This window comes from Berghia stephanieae, unplaced genomic scaffold, assembly GCF_034508935.2.
Source record: "Berghia stephanieae isolate SIO BIC M18660-M18661 unplaced genomic scaffold, UCSD_Bste_1.3 scaffold281, whole genome shotgun sequence".
NCBI lineage: Eukaryota > Metazoa > Mollusca > Gastropoda > Nudibranchia > Aeolidiidae > Berghia > Berghia stephanieae.
In genome coordinates, this window is record NW_027623967.1 from 8,048 (window position 1) to 24,962 (window position 16,915).

Consider the following 16,915-nt stretch of genomic DNA (forward strand, 5'->3'; position numbering starts at 1 on the left):
AGCCATCTCGCCTCCTATTTAATGGCCACAGATGACATCACAAACCCATACTACAAAGCCCCACCCTTATTTGTCTCTAATAAAGTGGTGACACACTACAGTACCACTTAAACTCCAACTCACTCATGATTTCTTCCATGATCAAATTCAATTATGATATTTTGTTAGATTGATTTCTTGAATTTAACCATTTTTGAGGACGATTAACCAAAGTTTGTTTCAATTAAAAAGTGACTTTTATAAAATTAATTCCGTTTCTTGGGAAATATTGCGATTAACAGAAAGTTGCAGTTAACCTAGTCGCAAATATCCGGAGTGGACTTTATATATATATATATATATATATATATATATATATATATATATATATATATATATATATATATATATACGGATATATTATATATAATAATAAAGCGCAGCAAGGCTTGAGTCGGGGACATACAGGCCAGAGATCAAGTGTCCTCATAGTTGAAGAAGCCTATAAAGCCACCTTTAAGCATACACACAAAATGACAAGTACAGATATTGAGACACAAAGAATTGTTTTCATTTAATCATTTAATTCCGGAAAATGTTCATCAGTTGAGATATGTTTTCAAAAATGTTTTAATTCTTAATTTCGAAAAAAAAAAGATGTCGATCTATTGCTTTTCTGTATTTCAAATTGTTTAAATGTTGTCCTGCTCGAGTTAACTGAAAGAAAAGCATAGAAAGAATATTAGGGCGTAAGATTTATACAAACATGATTCTGTTTGTAATGATGTTGATGATGATGAGTGATGATTATGACGACAACTATCATATAATAACCAATGATGGTGATGGTGGTGATGATGAAATCGATGATGACAATGATAATGAAAACAGATGGTTTTTATATACCACCTTATACCGTATATCAACAAGCTCAACGCGCTTAACAGTAACGTGGTAACTTTCACTCAAACATGAAACATTAACAAAGCAATATAATTCTACAGTGTTAAATATTAAGAAAAAACAGTTTAAGATGTTTATAAAGAGTTCTGCATCATTACTGTCTCTTATATATCTTGGAAGAGAGTTCCAGATAGGGAGTCTGAAATTCAAACGCATGTTCGCCAATTTTGCGAGTCTTTTTTGGCTTCACGAGTATTTGGTTATCAGACTTTGATCTCAGATTTCTGGATGGAGCGTGGAAATAAAGCATGTTATTAATGTATCCAGGACAATCAGAGTGCAGTGATTTTCAAACAATACTACAGATCTTATACGTTTCTCAACGGGAAGCCAGTGGAGTTCTCTTATCAAACCGATGCAGATTGATTTCTCCTCTTTCTATAAATAAGTCTGGCAGCATCGTTCTGGGCTATCTGAAGAGATTTTATTTAATCTTTATTTATAGAAGAGAGGAGAGAATTGCAATAATTTAGCTTTGACAGAATTAGAGAATTAACTAACACGGCAGAGATTTCTCTTGTAATGAGATGTCTAACACTACGTATTCTTCTCATTTCCATGTACATTAACCTGACGATATGATTTACTTGGCTGGTAAAAGACAAATCTGAATTAATAAATACACCCAAATTTCGAACAACCTTAGCAGTTTCAATTACACAATTTCCTAAAACGATTGATTCACACACATTTTCAAGGATTGCTGGCCTAACAATAAATATTATTTCAGTCTTACTATTGTTAAGTTTTAGTCTGTTCAGTTCCATCCAAGTTTTCAATTTAACAAAGCAAGATTGGAAACGTTCAATTAAATTTTAGAGGAGGGTCAGATGATTTGATATTATTAATCAAAACAGTCTGTCCACGATTCGTTAAATGAGAGTCCAACATACATCAAATGTTCACCTCATTTTTGTCAGCATTTAAAATCAAATTATTTACTACCCTTAACAAGCGCCGTCTCGGTGCTATGGTTATTCCTATAATCTGATTGGAATTGCTCATATTAGGCACTTGCAAGAATTTTTCAAAATAGTGATATCGGTATTAATTTAGCGTAGAAAAATAAAGGGAGTGAAACATTTACTAAAGTGAAAAAATTATCGCTCTATCTCAACTAGTTAAAAAGTTATGACCTTTTATGTGGTGAAAAATCTCTATAGAAGCTTAATAGGAAAATATGTGACCAAAACACAGCAACCCAATGGATAATCAAGTATAATTCAGAAACGGTTTCAGATACAACTTTGAAATTTTTACATGTGGTAATTCAACATCTCTGTAATACATTGCAAACAGAAAAATAATTATTTATTGAGAGTGAAAGGTATAGTTTAGAGCTGAAACAGCTGAAATCAAGGAAAAATAGATCACGACATGCAAATGGATGACCTATTGGAATTTTGGAAAAGTCGACAATTAAATATTTATTCACATGTAGATAGACCAAATACACCACTGATCGGCGTCATTTAGTTGTTCACTTTGAACTTTTCGAAATGAAAATAGACCTCATAAAAGCATAGATATGGACTGATAAATGTTTGAGGTGGTGTATCAGTGTTTAAAATGGTCGAAAATAGGTGATTTTAAAAACTTCCGCTCCCCCGTTCCCCTAAATTGGACAGACGTCCGTCAAAGGATGAAAAACGTCAAAATCAACAGTGAAAAATCAATCGGAAAAAAAGGAAGAGAATGGTAAATCATAAAATGAATGCATGGACATGAAAACGCCAATTAATTGAATAATTTAAAACAAAAATAACTTCCATAAATGGAATATTTTGTAAGATATAAAGATGTAAAGTTTTGATGTGGATTGACGAAGTTATTTCTCAAACCCAGCAGACGACAGGAAGTGAATCAGTATAAGAAAATGGCAGCTTCTGTAAACAATCGAGGCCAATTACTGATTTTTGGGGAGCTCTAACTTTTGAGTGCAAACATATTTTGCTCTGAAATTTTTCGAGAAGCTACTTTAATATGTATCTCAGAAGGACTTTTTTTATTAAGAAGGACCATCTCTGGTTTAAAAGTTATAAGCGTTTAAACACATATACTCTCTTTACGCAAAGATTTCTCAAAATCATGATATAGGAAGATAATAATATTAGCATCATTGTATGCAGAATTTTATGCCCTTTCCAATGATATATAATACATGCCATTTCATTCCACTGAGAAAGAAGACTGAGCATTTTGAAATCACTCCTAAATTTTTTCCCCTCAAAAACGGAAACAGAAATCCTCGCCTGTTTTCAACTTGCGAGAGCTACTTCTTGCAAGTGCCTACTCATATAGATTATGTAATTTTTGATGTAAATTTAATTGGTGAAGAAATGCTTATTTCAGGATTCTTGAAATAAATTGAAGGTTTGAAACGGATCTGTAGTTTTGAAAGTATTTTTGATCTAAAGAGGGTTTCTTTAACCCTCTCCTTACCAGCCATTTTTAGAATTTTCCCCAAAACTTTATACTCACCCAACACAAAAACAGACATTTCTAACTCAAACAGAAAAGCAACACGGACATTCTATACATAATATTGTTAGACAATATATGAGCTCTGTTACAGAATGTCACGTTTTTGTAGCTATAGAACAAAGAAATGAAATCTGGATGAGAAAAGTGACGGTTGCATCGTAACGAATGTGACGATTTTCCTATAGTTGGTAAGGAGAGGGTTAATAGTGGGGTAATCAGAGCTGTCTTAAAATAAGAGGGGGCGAAAGCAGTTTGCAGAGACTGATTAATTATTTCATTTATTGATGGAAAGAATGCAAGAATTTAAAAGCGATGTTGGAAGGGGATCTGGCTCACTAGATTTTTTTGGGGCCTTCATAATTAGATTCTTTATATTTTTTTTCCTGAGACTGGTCTAAAAGAATATAATGATGATGATATTGTAATCAATGTCTGGTAGTATAGTATACCGTAGGTGTACCAGAAAGGTACCGACATGCCTGGTATGAACATAAGGACTATACTATGTGAATCCAAGATCAGCATCAGTAAAAAAATAAACCGCAATAATAATAATAATAATAATAATAATAATAATAATAATAATAATAATAATAATAACAATAATAATAATAATAATAACAATAATAATAATAATAATAATAATAATAATAATAATAATAATAATAATAATATAATAATAATAATAATAATAATAATAATAATAATAATAATATGAAGAAGAAGAAGAAGAAGAAGAAGAAGAAGAAGAAGAAGAAGAAGAAGAAGAAGAAGAAGAAGAAGAAGAAGAAGAAGAAGAAGAAGAAGAAGAAGAAGAAGAAGAAGAGTAATAATAATAATAATAATAATAATAATAATAATAATAATAATAATAATAATAATAGTAATAATAATAATAATAATAATAATAATAATAATAATAATAATATAATAATAATAATAATAATAATAATAATAATAATAATAATAATAAAAAAAATAATAATAATAATAATAATAATAATAATAATAATAATAATAATAATAATAATAATAATAATAATAATAATAATAATAATAATATAATAATAATAATAATAATAATCTCCACTACTAAATACAGTTAGTGCACCAATAACAAGTAAAGCAAGAAATGCACCGATGAGGAGACACAACTCTGTTACTGGCCAAGTAAAATCATCATTTGCCAACTTTCTCTCACCGGACTCAGGTGTAAAATGAGTACCTAGCCTTTAGCAGCATTGTCTCCGTGCAAAAAAATTGTAATATCGCCTAACAGGCTTCATGTCTCGTCCTACATGTTAAGTGTTGCTTTTGGCCAGGGACCCCGTGTAAAGCCATTTGAAGACGCTTAGTGGATATTTTGCGTTTATAAAAGCTCAATTCTTTAAAGCACTTCGAAGCTTCGCCATAAGCGCTATATAAATGTACATTTAGTGTTGTTATTTATCATTTAATTCCTTTTATTCATTCCATAGGGGACATTTGTCTTTAGGGTCTATTCCGAGGGAAGTGCCGCAAAATGAGCTAAGGCAAGGTGACTTGCTCAAGGCCACACAACGCAGCGGGTACTCGTACTCGGTACCTTTCGGATATGAAGTAAAGACCATACTGTTGAGTCACGCAGCCCGATATATCTATTACTTTTTTTTTTCTTTTTAAACTTACCCTTTTTTACACTTGGATTTGCATTTACCTTTGCCTTTAGCACAATTATTATAACAGCTCTGTGGAAACAAAATAGAATGACAGTTTAAAACTGGTCTACAATGACAACTAACAGCTTCTAAGTTTTGGCCACAAAATAGATAATAATCTGAAATAATATCAATGAAAATAACCACCACTGATCGAAAAATCTGAAACCTGAAATTCTTGGATAAATTGAGAGTCGTTTTTATTCATTGATATTTGAAGTGTTTGAGTTTGTGTGTGGGTGTGTTTGAAGTGTTTGTGTAATAATGGGTGAGAGATAGAGAGTTAGAGAGACACAGAGAGAGAGAGAGAGAGAGAGAGAGAGAGAGAGAGAGAGAGAGAGAAAGAATGTGTGTGTGTGTGTGTGTGTGTGTGAGAGAGAGAGAGAGAGAGAGAGAGAGATTATATTGTCAAGTGTACTAACGTTCCGACCCAGGCACAAGCAAAGGAACATGCTATGAAGAATTCATTCAAATGTTAACAAAGCTATGGCTAGATTTAACTCACTCAATCCTAGAGATTTTTACTACTTTTCAAAATTGGGGGAAAATGTATTAAAAATGAGCATGTGCATATCTAGATATTTTTATTATAACAGTAAGATGGTACATAAGGAAAAAAAATAAGGAACTTAACATCTGACTGCTTCCCTCTCGGCTAAGGATCCCGAACAGGACAAGCAAAAACACAATGCAATTTTCGTGGTAGTGAAGATGTCGTAGTGGTTGTAGTAGTAGTGGTAGTGATGATGATGTGGTGGTGGTTGTGGTAGTGATGATGATGATGTGATGGTGATGGTTGTAGTAGTCGTGGAAGTGATGATGATGTGGTGGTGGTTGTTATAGTAGCAGTGGTAGTGATAATGTGGTTGGGATGGTAGTAGCAATGGTAGTGATGATAATGTGGTGGTGGTTGTAGTAGTAGTAGTAGTAATGATGTGGTGGTGGTTGTAGTAGCAGTAATGATGTGGTGGTGGTGGTGGTTGCTGTAGCTGTGGGGAGTGATGATGTGGTGGTGGTTATTGTTGTAGAAGTAGCAATGATGGTGTGGTGGTGGTGGTTGGAGTAGTAGTGGTGGTAGCAATGATGATGTGGTGGTGGTGGTAGTTGTAGTATTCGTGGTAGTGATGATGTGATGGTGGTTTTTGTAGTAGTGATGGGAGTGATGACGATGTGGTTATGGTTGCAGTAGTAGTGGTAGTGATGATGTGGTGGTGATGGTGGTTGTTGTTGTAGTAGTAGTAGTAGTAGTAGTAGTAGTAGTAGTAGTAGTAGTAGTAGTAGTAGTAGTAGTAGTAGTAGTAGTAGTAGTAGTAGTAGTAGTAGAAATAATGATCTGGTGGTGGTGGTGGTTGTTGTAGTCGTAGTAGAGATGTAGTAGTAGTAGTAGTAGTAGTAGTAGCAGTAGTAGTAGTAGTAGTAGTAGTAGTAGTAGCATTAGTAGTGATAATGATGATGATGATGATGATGATGGTGATGATGATGATGATGTGGTGGTGGTGGTGGTTGTAGTAGTAGTGGTAGTGAAGGTGTGGTGGTGGCGATTGTAGTAGGAGTGGTAGTAATGATGATGTAATGTTGGTTGTTTTAGTGGTAGTGATGATGTGGTTGTGGTTGTTGTAGTAGCAATGGTAATGACGGTGGTGTGGTAGTGGTTGTTGTAGTAGTAGTGGTAGTGATGATGTGTTGGCGGTGCTTGCAGTGGTGGAAGTGATGTGGTGGTGGTTGTAGTAGTAGAGGTAGTGATGATGATGTGGTGGCGGTGGTTGTAATAGTTGTAGTTTTTATGATGTAGTGGTGGTGGTGGTTGTAGTAGTGGCAGTGATGATGATGGGGTGGTAGAGGTAAGGGGGGGGGGGTATCCTTGGAGCAATTTGACCTCATTGGAATTTGACATAAGTTGACCGTAACTCGTATTTCTTTGCTCCTGACTGGGTTTATTTCCAGTGAAACCTGAGTTTTGGCAAATCTGCATACTATATTATAACTGAAGGTCTAATTTTTAACATCATGTAGACGGCCTGCACGAAAAATTGTGCGTGACACGAACTTTATGGTCGTTTGGCAGTCTATTTTTTTCGCATTGGCCACGTCCACTTGTTTGAGGTGATGAAGCTGTCTCCAATGGTTCTCATCGTGTTCGAGAACTGAGTTTATTGTTTGCCTCAGGTATTTTGAGAAGGTTGTCTCACCTCTCCGCCTTTCTATTTGTTGTGTGGCCAACTCCTTTGTCACATTGCTCCTGCAATTCGCCTTGGATAATACATTACAGCTCGTGTGCAACGGCCTCGGTTGCAACGAGAGCTCGGCTTCAAAGAGATATAGCTAGTCCCGCTATCCCCTTTGTATCCGAGTTCTACTCGGGTGGGTGTTGAGAATCTGTGAGACGTTATACTACCAATGGTGCGATAAGCGAAAGATCCCCCCCCCCCCCCCCCCCCCCACAAAAAAACAAAAAAGGAAGAAAAAGAAGCAATGGCAATCTGTTGATTTCCAGTCTAGTTATTGGTAATGACACATCGTGTCCATCACGTCAACCTCTCCCTGTGTGATATTGTATAAGCATACAAGATCTGGCTTTCTTTCCTCTTTACATGGATCTATATTATCGTAAGAGGCGTCATTTTGCTTAACAGTACAACATGTTTTTTTTGTGATTGGACAAAAGCGAATTTATTTTTGAAGGTAAATATTGACTCGTCTTTTGATATACACTGTCCTTGCTGGAACTTAGGCAGAAGAAGTTTTTTAAAACTCTCCTGACAGCATCAGGGTGGTGTTGTTGGAGAGCAGGTGTGCTATTAGTTTGAGGTTGGTGAAAAAAATGTCCATTGTTCGGCTTCTTCCCCTTTTCCAAAACAGGCTGGGTGGCCGAATGGAGTGTGCATTCTAACATTGGTTCCTGGGGACATCTCTCCCCAAGTAGAGTTTACAACGTTGTCTGGTCACTTATCAAAAAAATGAGCTCCATATTTATCAGGTCTAGATAGGATGTATTGAAAGAAGGGAATTCGTCCTTTCCACGGCTTAAGCTCCTAGTCAATGGTGAACAGCTGTCCTTGGAAGGACATATTCTCTCCGCAGTTTTCCTTGGAAGTTGTCTAAGATATCTCTCATCAATTTCTTCTTCTTCTTCCTTTTATCATCATCACTGTCACAGTAAAGATTGTTCACAATTATCTTATTAAATTTTATTTTATTAAGAACTGAATTCATCTCACTCCAGTTATATTTCGGTAGGCTTAGATAAACTTTACCTTCTAATATTAGATCGTCTTTCCTTTTATAGCCTTCCCTCGAATTAATTTCTAATTAGTGAATACTTTTCGTTCTACATTCTGTCACGTAGCCACTTATTATAAAAGCTGATAGGTCTAACATTCGACACTCACTTTCTCTCCACAATCTATGCCGGACGGCCAGTCGCTCTATTCCTATATATATACTGGAAGATTTTTATCTTTTGGGACTTTGTAGATATTATATCTACACCATTAAGACGCCGGAGCTTTTAACTTTGACTGTATAATCTTCAAGGATCAAACCCAAGCCCGCTGTCAGAGGACTTCACAATAACTTCTTACCAATTGCCTGGAAGTGGAATTTTACGAGTCCAATCCTATTATCAGAGGAATAGATCATCCAAGCCCATCAACTGCCTGGAAACGTAAACTTACGAACCTGACATATTATCATAAGTTACGTAAAATATTCATATCTCTATTTGTAACTGCCACGATCACTGTTTATCTCTTTTAATTAAATTTCATCATTATTTTTATTTCATTGTAAACAAATCGTTAATTGTTTTTCATTTATAGTAACTAGTAAATTCTGGGGCCTCATTCTACATATATCTTTATGCATAGTCGAGTAGCTCTTTACTCACTTGAGACCATGACATTTTGGAGGGGACACATATAAAGAATTGAATTTATTTAGTTACTTATATCTATTTCATCTAACTTTAAAGTTTAAATTGTAAAACTCTTAATTGCCCCACTTGATCATATTTTAATTGAACTCCCTATTTACAGGATTAATTTTTTTTTCTTTTTCATTTCTTCATTTAAATGGAATAGCAATTTATCCATTCATTCTTTCATTCAAATTGAATAGCATTTTATTGATTCATTCCTTCATTCATTTATTCATTTATAAATTATTCATTCATTCATTGTTCATTCATTTATTTATTCATTCATTCATTCATTCATCCATTCATCCATTCATCCGTTTATTCACTCATTTATCCAATCATTCATACATTTATTCCTCCCTTCATTCTTTCATTCATACATTATCCATTCATTCATTCATCTATTCACTCAGTTTTTCATTCATTCATTCATTCCTTGTCCACTTTGTTATTATATCACTCATTTCATTTTGTTGTTTGCCTCATTCATGAATTGTTTTCAATATGTTTACATTCCATAACGATTCATTCACCTGTCATCCAATCACTCAGTGTTGTGAACACATTTTGTAACTATTGTAAATCTTACGATATTTTATTGTTTTGTATTTCAGACATCACTGTTAAACACTCTTCAATGCCTAATTACAATTGTTGAACAACCATTGAACAAGAGAGAGGTCCCAGCCACGAACTGAGTTGGTAAATATATCCTTCATTATTCTCTTTTACATGAGTTGGGCATCACATAGTAACTATAGACATCGTGATTTGTTTTGCATAGTGATTTGTTTTAAATGCATTTTTGGCATATTACTGTTACCGAAAACCACTTATATATTATGTTCTGAAAAGTGAGTCTTTAAAAACTAAATAATAATAAAAGGAGTCTACTAGCCGTCGTGTTATATTTAGTGATAGATAACTTGGGATTATTTTGGCATCCTATTATTGTTATCACACTCTAGTACATTAGCGTCATTGCGAATAATTGTACACAAACTAACGACGAGTCACACACATTGGTGATACATTTTTCGTAGTAACATAGTTTAGAGTACACGCGATTGACACATTGTTATTGACACAAGTCATAATAACTCCGCATTGTATTGACACATTGCTTTATAAGATATAACGATAAAAGGCATCAAATTCAACATACATAATAAGTTGAAATAAGAGAGAGAGAGATTTCTAAAAATAGAACAGTTCATTCCAGTAAGTGTAAATAAATAAAACAGTCAGTAACAGTATCCTGTCAATATAATATATATATATAAAACATCGTAACTAATTTATTGCAACATGGAAGCATATAAAAGATACTTAAGTCTCGCAAAGGACTTAGAAATACCCCAGGAAAGAATATTTTCATGGTGCGAAGAGAAAGTAAAAGAAGAAAAAGAACATGAAGAAAGAATTCGTAGAGAAGAAAATGAAGAAAGAATTCGTAGAGAAGAAAATGAAGAAAGAATTCGTAGAGAAGAAAATGAAGAAAGAATTCGTAGAGAAGAAAATGAAGAAAGAATTCGTAGAGAAGAAAAAGAACACGAAGAAAGAATACGTAGAGAAGAACGAGAAGAAAGAGTCCAAGAAAGGGAACTAAAAAGACAAATAGCATTAGCAGAAGAAGAAACCAAAAGGACCCAAATGATGCTGGAAATTGAAAAAACAAAAACCGGTCATGAAAGAAAACATAATAATAGTGATGAATTTTTCGTGAAACTTCCACGCATGCCAACATACGATGAACGCTCAGACTGTCTAGAATCCTTCTTACACCGATTCGAAGTTCAGGCTAAAGGTTATCGTTGGCCAGAAAGCAAATGGGCCACAGCCTTGATTAACTGCTTATCTGGAGAACCGCTAAAAGTTTTCTATACCTTAACAACTGAAGATGCAGATGATTATGGTAAAATTAAAGACGCTCTACTAAAAAGATTTAGATTAACGGAAGATGGTTACCAGGAAAGGTTTCACACTGCAAAACCGGAAAGTGGAGAAGACTTTAATACATTCGTGAACCGAATTACTCAATTTCTAAATCGGTGGCTTGAGTTGGCAAACGTAAAACAAGACGACTTTGCAGGCCTTTACTATCTCACGCTGAAGAATCGAATCTATCAAGCTTGCAACCCAGATTTAGTCGCATTCTTTAAAGAGAGAAAGCCAGAAAACTTGGACAAATTAAAAATCTACGCAGAAAACTTTAACAGCGCACATCCATTGACACCCCTTAGCAGAACATTGAAGGAACCATACTACGCTGCTGCTGCTCAGAGTCCAGGTACACCTAAAGTTCAGTACTCAAATAGAACGAGCCGATCAATCACTCGGAACACGCAAGTGAAACAAGATGATCATAGTAACAAACCATGGAACAAACAGTTCAATAGAGACCATAGCCGACCCTATCAAAACAAAACAAGAAATAGCACTGACAATAATACTGAGTATAAGAAAACCAACAAACCTATAATTAAATGTCAATATTGTGGAATGAAAGGCCACACAGCAGACAAATGTTACAAAATCGTGGGATATCCAAAAGAAACTGCAAATGCATCACTCCAAACAGGTGTAAACAATCAGACACGAGTAATGTCAGGAGAAAATATAAATGTGTATTGCGTGAAAGGTATGTCACTTTTAACACAAACTCACAAATCAGGATCGCTATTTTTTTGTGAAGGCAAAGCTAATGGAACTGATTGCAAAATATTGAGAGACACAGGATGCAGTACAGTAGGAATAAAAGCATCTTTGATCAATGACGAAGACAAAACTGGAAAAACGGTACAATGCATCACATTCAGTGGCACAGTCGAAACCTTTGAAACAGCTAACGTGTACATAGAAACCCCATACTATACAGGAATAGTGGAATGCTGTATACTTCCCAACCCCGTCGCTGATGTTATTGTTGGCAATATAAAAGGTCTTAAAGACAACCCAAAAGATGTAAAAGAATGGTCATTAACCCAAGAAACAGCTTGTCTAGCAGAAACAAGAAAGATGACTAAGACAACAGAGAAGCCAATGACTATTTCTCTTGAACCACAACAATTTGACAGGAACAGGTTCATTGAAGAACAGAAAAAGGACCCGACTTTAACTTCATATTTCAATATCGCAAACAAAGGGATGAAATCAAAAGTTGAATACATCATTGAAAAAGATATTCTGTTCAGGTTACATAGGAAAAGAAACAAAATAGCTAAACAACTGGTCACGCCGAGTATTTACAGAAACAAAATCCTTGGAATAGCGCACGATTCAATAACTTCTGGACATCTTGGGAGCTCTTCCACATTGAAGAGAATATCCGAGAATTTCACATGGCCTGGAATTACTAAAGACGTCCGAGAATATGTGAAATCTTGTGACACATGCCAAAGAAGAGTCGCAAAAGGCAGAATACCGAGATTGCCATTAGAGACAACCCCAGTTATTGAAAAAGTTTTTCAAAAAGTTGCAATTGACATTATAGGCCCTTTAACAAAATCAGATAGAAACCATACACACATACTAACACTAGTCGATTACGCAACCAGGTGGCCAGAAGCGATAGCATTGAAATCAACTACATCGGATCACATAGCTGAAGCATTGATGACAATTTTTACTAGAATAGGCATACCAAATGAGATACTGTCGGACAATGGACCCCAATTTACATCACATATGATGCATGAAACCATGAAACTCATGGGAATCCAACACTCATTCACAACTCCCTACCACCCCCAAGCAAATGGTCTTTGTGAAAGATTTAATGGCACTCTAAAGAATATGTTAAGAAAAGTGTCAGCAGAAAAACCAGATGATTGGGACAGATACTTACCAGCAATCCTATTTGCATATAGAGAAATACCCCAAGAATCTACAGGCTACTCCCCATTTGAGTTGATGTATGGACGATCACCTCGCGGCCCGATCAATATAGTAGCCGACATTTGTAAAGGGAATGAGGAGGACAATAACGAAATTATGTTTGCTTACGAATATGTAAGAAACCTGAAAGACAGAATAGAGGATACATGTAAGCTAGCACAGGAATCCGTCACTAAAAAAGCAGAGAAATACAAGGAATACTCCGATCGAAAAAGCAAGTCAAGAAAATTTGAGATTGGTGACAAAGTACTAATACTCTTACCCGATGACTCGAGTAAACTTTTAGCTACATGGAAAGGACCATTCAAAATAACAGCAGTAAAATCTAATGTTAATTACGAGATTAAAATTTACAACACAACAAAGACATTCCATGCAAATATGCTAAAAAAGTATTTTGATAGAGACACAGTGTCGCAACCTATGTTTACTAATATCGAAGCTTCAAATGCAGGATTAATCATACCGTTGGTCATGGGACACAGACACCCGAGACAGAAAAACAAACAAAAATCGCACAATTGCAACCACCTAAGACAAAAAAAGAAGTACGCAAAGTACTTGGGCTCCTAAATTTTTACAGGAAATACATTTACAACTTCGCGCACACCGCGACACCGCTAACAAATCTGACAAAGAATGGGTCACCGAACAAAATTGTTTGGACAGAAGTGTGTCAGAATAGCTTTAACCAATTAAAGGCATTACTCTGTTCAGAACCAATTCTTAAATTACCCGACATATCAAAAGAATTTGTTGTAAGAACTGACGCGTCTGATAAGGGCATCGCAGGTGTACTATTACAGGAACATGAGGGAACTCTAATGCCTTGCTTATATGCAAGCAGAAAATTATTGGACAGAGAATCACGATACTCTGTAATAGAGCGTGAAGGCCTGGCCATCGTCTTTGCTTTAAAGACATTCAGCAGATATCTACTGCTAAAAGAGTTTGTGGTCGAAACGGACCATAAACCACTCACGTACATAAGAAATAACAAAATGAATAATAGTAGAGTACTAAGGTGGAGTCTATTTTTGCAAAATTACACTTTCAGTATCTCTCACATACCAGGCTGTGAAAATATTCACGCCGACCTACTTTCTCGATTAGTATAAACACGTGAGAAGGGTATAACTTAACCTCCCATGCATAGTGTTAGTTACCTCGCAAACTATGCCAAATCAGAACGCACAATTTCGATAATTTTATTTGTAAACATGATGACCCAACTTAATGTAACATTGAGTATTGTTTGGATATATATACCATACCCATTCATGATTTGGGAAATCTTCTCTTTATCTATTATTGTTATGAATTTTCACTCATTTATGATTAATAATTGAAATGTCAATATTTCATTTACATTTTCATTCATTTCATTTAGTAAATTACCTTCATATCATCGACTTTAATCATGCTTCATTGCCATCATTATTGTTTATCACAATGATTTGTAATCACATTGCCATCATATTGTTTATCACAATGATTTGTAATCACAATCTTTCATTGTTATTGTCACCCATTCATATACCTACGTTAATATAAACATTTCCATGTCTAGTTAATAAATAATTTAATTGTAGCACAAATCATAACAATGGATTAATGCTAGAGTATCATGATAGCAAATTTACTTCCGTTTGTAAAATCTATCTTTCCCATAATGGTTAAAGAGTATATTTTAAACGTGGGTGGGGGGTGTCACAGTAAAGATTGTTCACAATTATCTTATTAAATTTTATTTTATTAAGAACTGAATTCATCTCACTCCAGTTATATTTCGGTAGGCTTAGATAAACTTTACCTTCTAATATTAGATCGTCTTTCCTTTTATAGCCTTCCCTCGAATTAATTTCTAATTAGTGAATACTTTTCGTTCTACATTCTGTCACGTAGCCACTTATTATAAAAGCTGATAGGTCTAACATTCGACACTCACTTTCTCTCCACAATCTATGCCGGACGGCCAGTCGCTCTATTCCTATATATATACTGGAAGATTTTTATCTTTTGGGACTTTGTAGATATTATATCTACACCATTAAGACGCCGGAGCTTTTAACTTTGACTGTATAATCTTCAAGGATCAAACCCAAGCCCGCTGTCAGAGGACTTCACAATAACTTCTTACCAATTGCCTGGAAGTGGAATTTTACGAGTCCAATCCTATTATCAGAGGAATAGATCATCCAAGCCCATCAACTGCCTGGAAACGTAAACTTACGAACCTGACATATTATCATAAGTTACGTAAAATATTCATATCTCTATTTGTAACTGCCACGATCACTGTTTATCTCTTTTAATTAAATTTCATCATTATTTTTATTTCATTGTAAACAAATCGTTAATTGTTTTTCATTTATAGTAACTAGTAAATTCTGGGGCCTCATTCTACATATATCTTTATGCATAGTCGAGTAGCTCTTTACTCACTTGAGACCATGACAATCACCATAATCACCACCATCATTACAAGCTACAAGCCCAAAGAACGCCGACCCTCCAATAACGACACAAGGCGCACAGCACGCAGCACGTGACACACATCATACCTCACACGAGATAAACTAAAGTGAACACTACAGTTTAGTGTCTCTCACAAATTCAGTAATTTTCTCTCTGTACTCGTCTATCTTGACAGCTCACAAAAAATGGGCAATGCTCGAAATCGTGGTACACTCTTTCGTAACGACTCTTACATGTTGCCGGTTTAAGGTGGTTCTCTAAATTGTTGTGCTCAATTTCTTTTGTCTCGTGTGAGGTGTGCAAAGGCTCCATCCCTCAATAGACCCTAAGCGGAATCATAATACATAAGAGCGGAATTGGGAGACCAAAAAGCAGAATCAACTTACATATATTAACTATGACATGCTTTGCTGCAGATAATGTGACAGACAATCCAAATGTACTCAAATGATAACATATAAAATGTGTAAAAAAGTGCAAATTGTTTAAAACCTAAAAGAGGGTCAAATGATAAAAGAGGGCACTGACCCTAGCAAAGATGGATTTAACCTTGTCAGGACCCCCCCCCCCCCAACACACACCTTAACGCATGTGCCAGCAACCCCCCCCCCCCCCCCCACACACACACACATATATATATATATATATATATACATACACAGAGCTATAATTAAATAGAGAAAGAAGGCCGCTGTACTCAATAATACTACCGATTAGAGCTAACATATTATAACATTACCTAGGTCATTGACCTCACATATTGGAGTTGGAGCTAGGACTTAATATAGATATCACTGAGTTGGAGCCAACATAATAATACTCCAGTCATTGTCCCATCCCCTCCTCCCCCCCCCCCCTCCCTTTTTTCCATAAAATGTAATATTATCTGACATCTGCACGCATGTCGAAGGGACTAATCAGCAGACGCAACAAATATGTGTTGATTGACCATAGAGCACGATGATGAAAAAGGCCAGCGCTCACATTAAAAATGTTTTTTTTTTAAATTGTTACTGGATATTTTTTTAAGCTTTCCCGATTGAAATTCGTCCCTCTCACGCACCCATTTCCTCTGTCGTTATGTTCATTTACTTTTTTTTAAAAAATTAAGTGAAGATACGAATACGGTATCTAATACCTTGAGAACATTTTGAATTGAGAGCGCAAAAACCATAATCCATTTCCATTTACAGTGCTCGGGGTCCCGATAGCTCAGTTAGTAGAGCACTCGCTTTACTCACAAAGCGACTGAGATCGATTCTGGGTGCAGTCAAGATTTTTTCTGACCCCCTGTCCATCCCGTAGTGATTGGCTAACTGGGTCAGTTAGATTTCGTGGAAAGTACTTTGCGGTAGATTAGCGTCCATGCCAAAGGGTAGCAAGCAATTTCTATTGTGTTTCATGCTTTAGAAATCAGGATAAACTCCAGTATTAGTTGAACTTGATAATTCCCGTAGAACTTATTTGTAACGGTAGTAGATTTTGTGTTGCAGGCAATGTG

The 16,915-nt window shown here is 35.3% G+C and overlaps 1 long non-coding RNA gene across 1 annotated transcript; it reads right to left on the minus strand.

Moving 5' to 3' along the window:
* Window positions 1-543: 543 nt before the first annotated feature.
* LOC144961525 (uncharacterized) lies at window positions 544-5,445 on the minus strand. Its single transcript, XR_013643190.1, has 2 exons — window positions 5,095-5,445; window positions 544-696 (listed from the first exon to the last, which is right to left on the minus strand). It is a non-coding gene; the product is annotated as an uncharacterized LOC144961525 (long non-coding RNA).
* Between the last annotated feature and the right edge of the window lie 11,470 nt (window positions 5,446-16,915).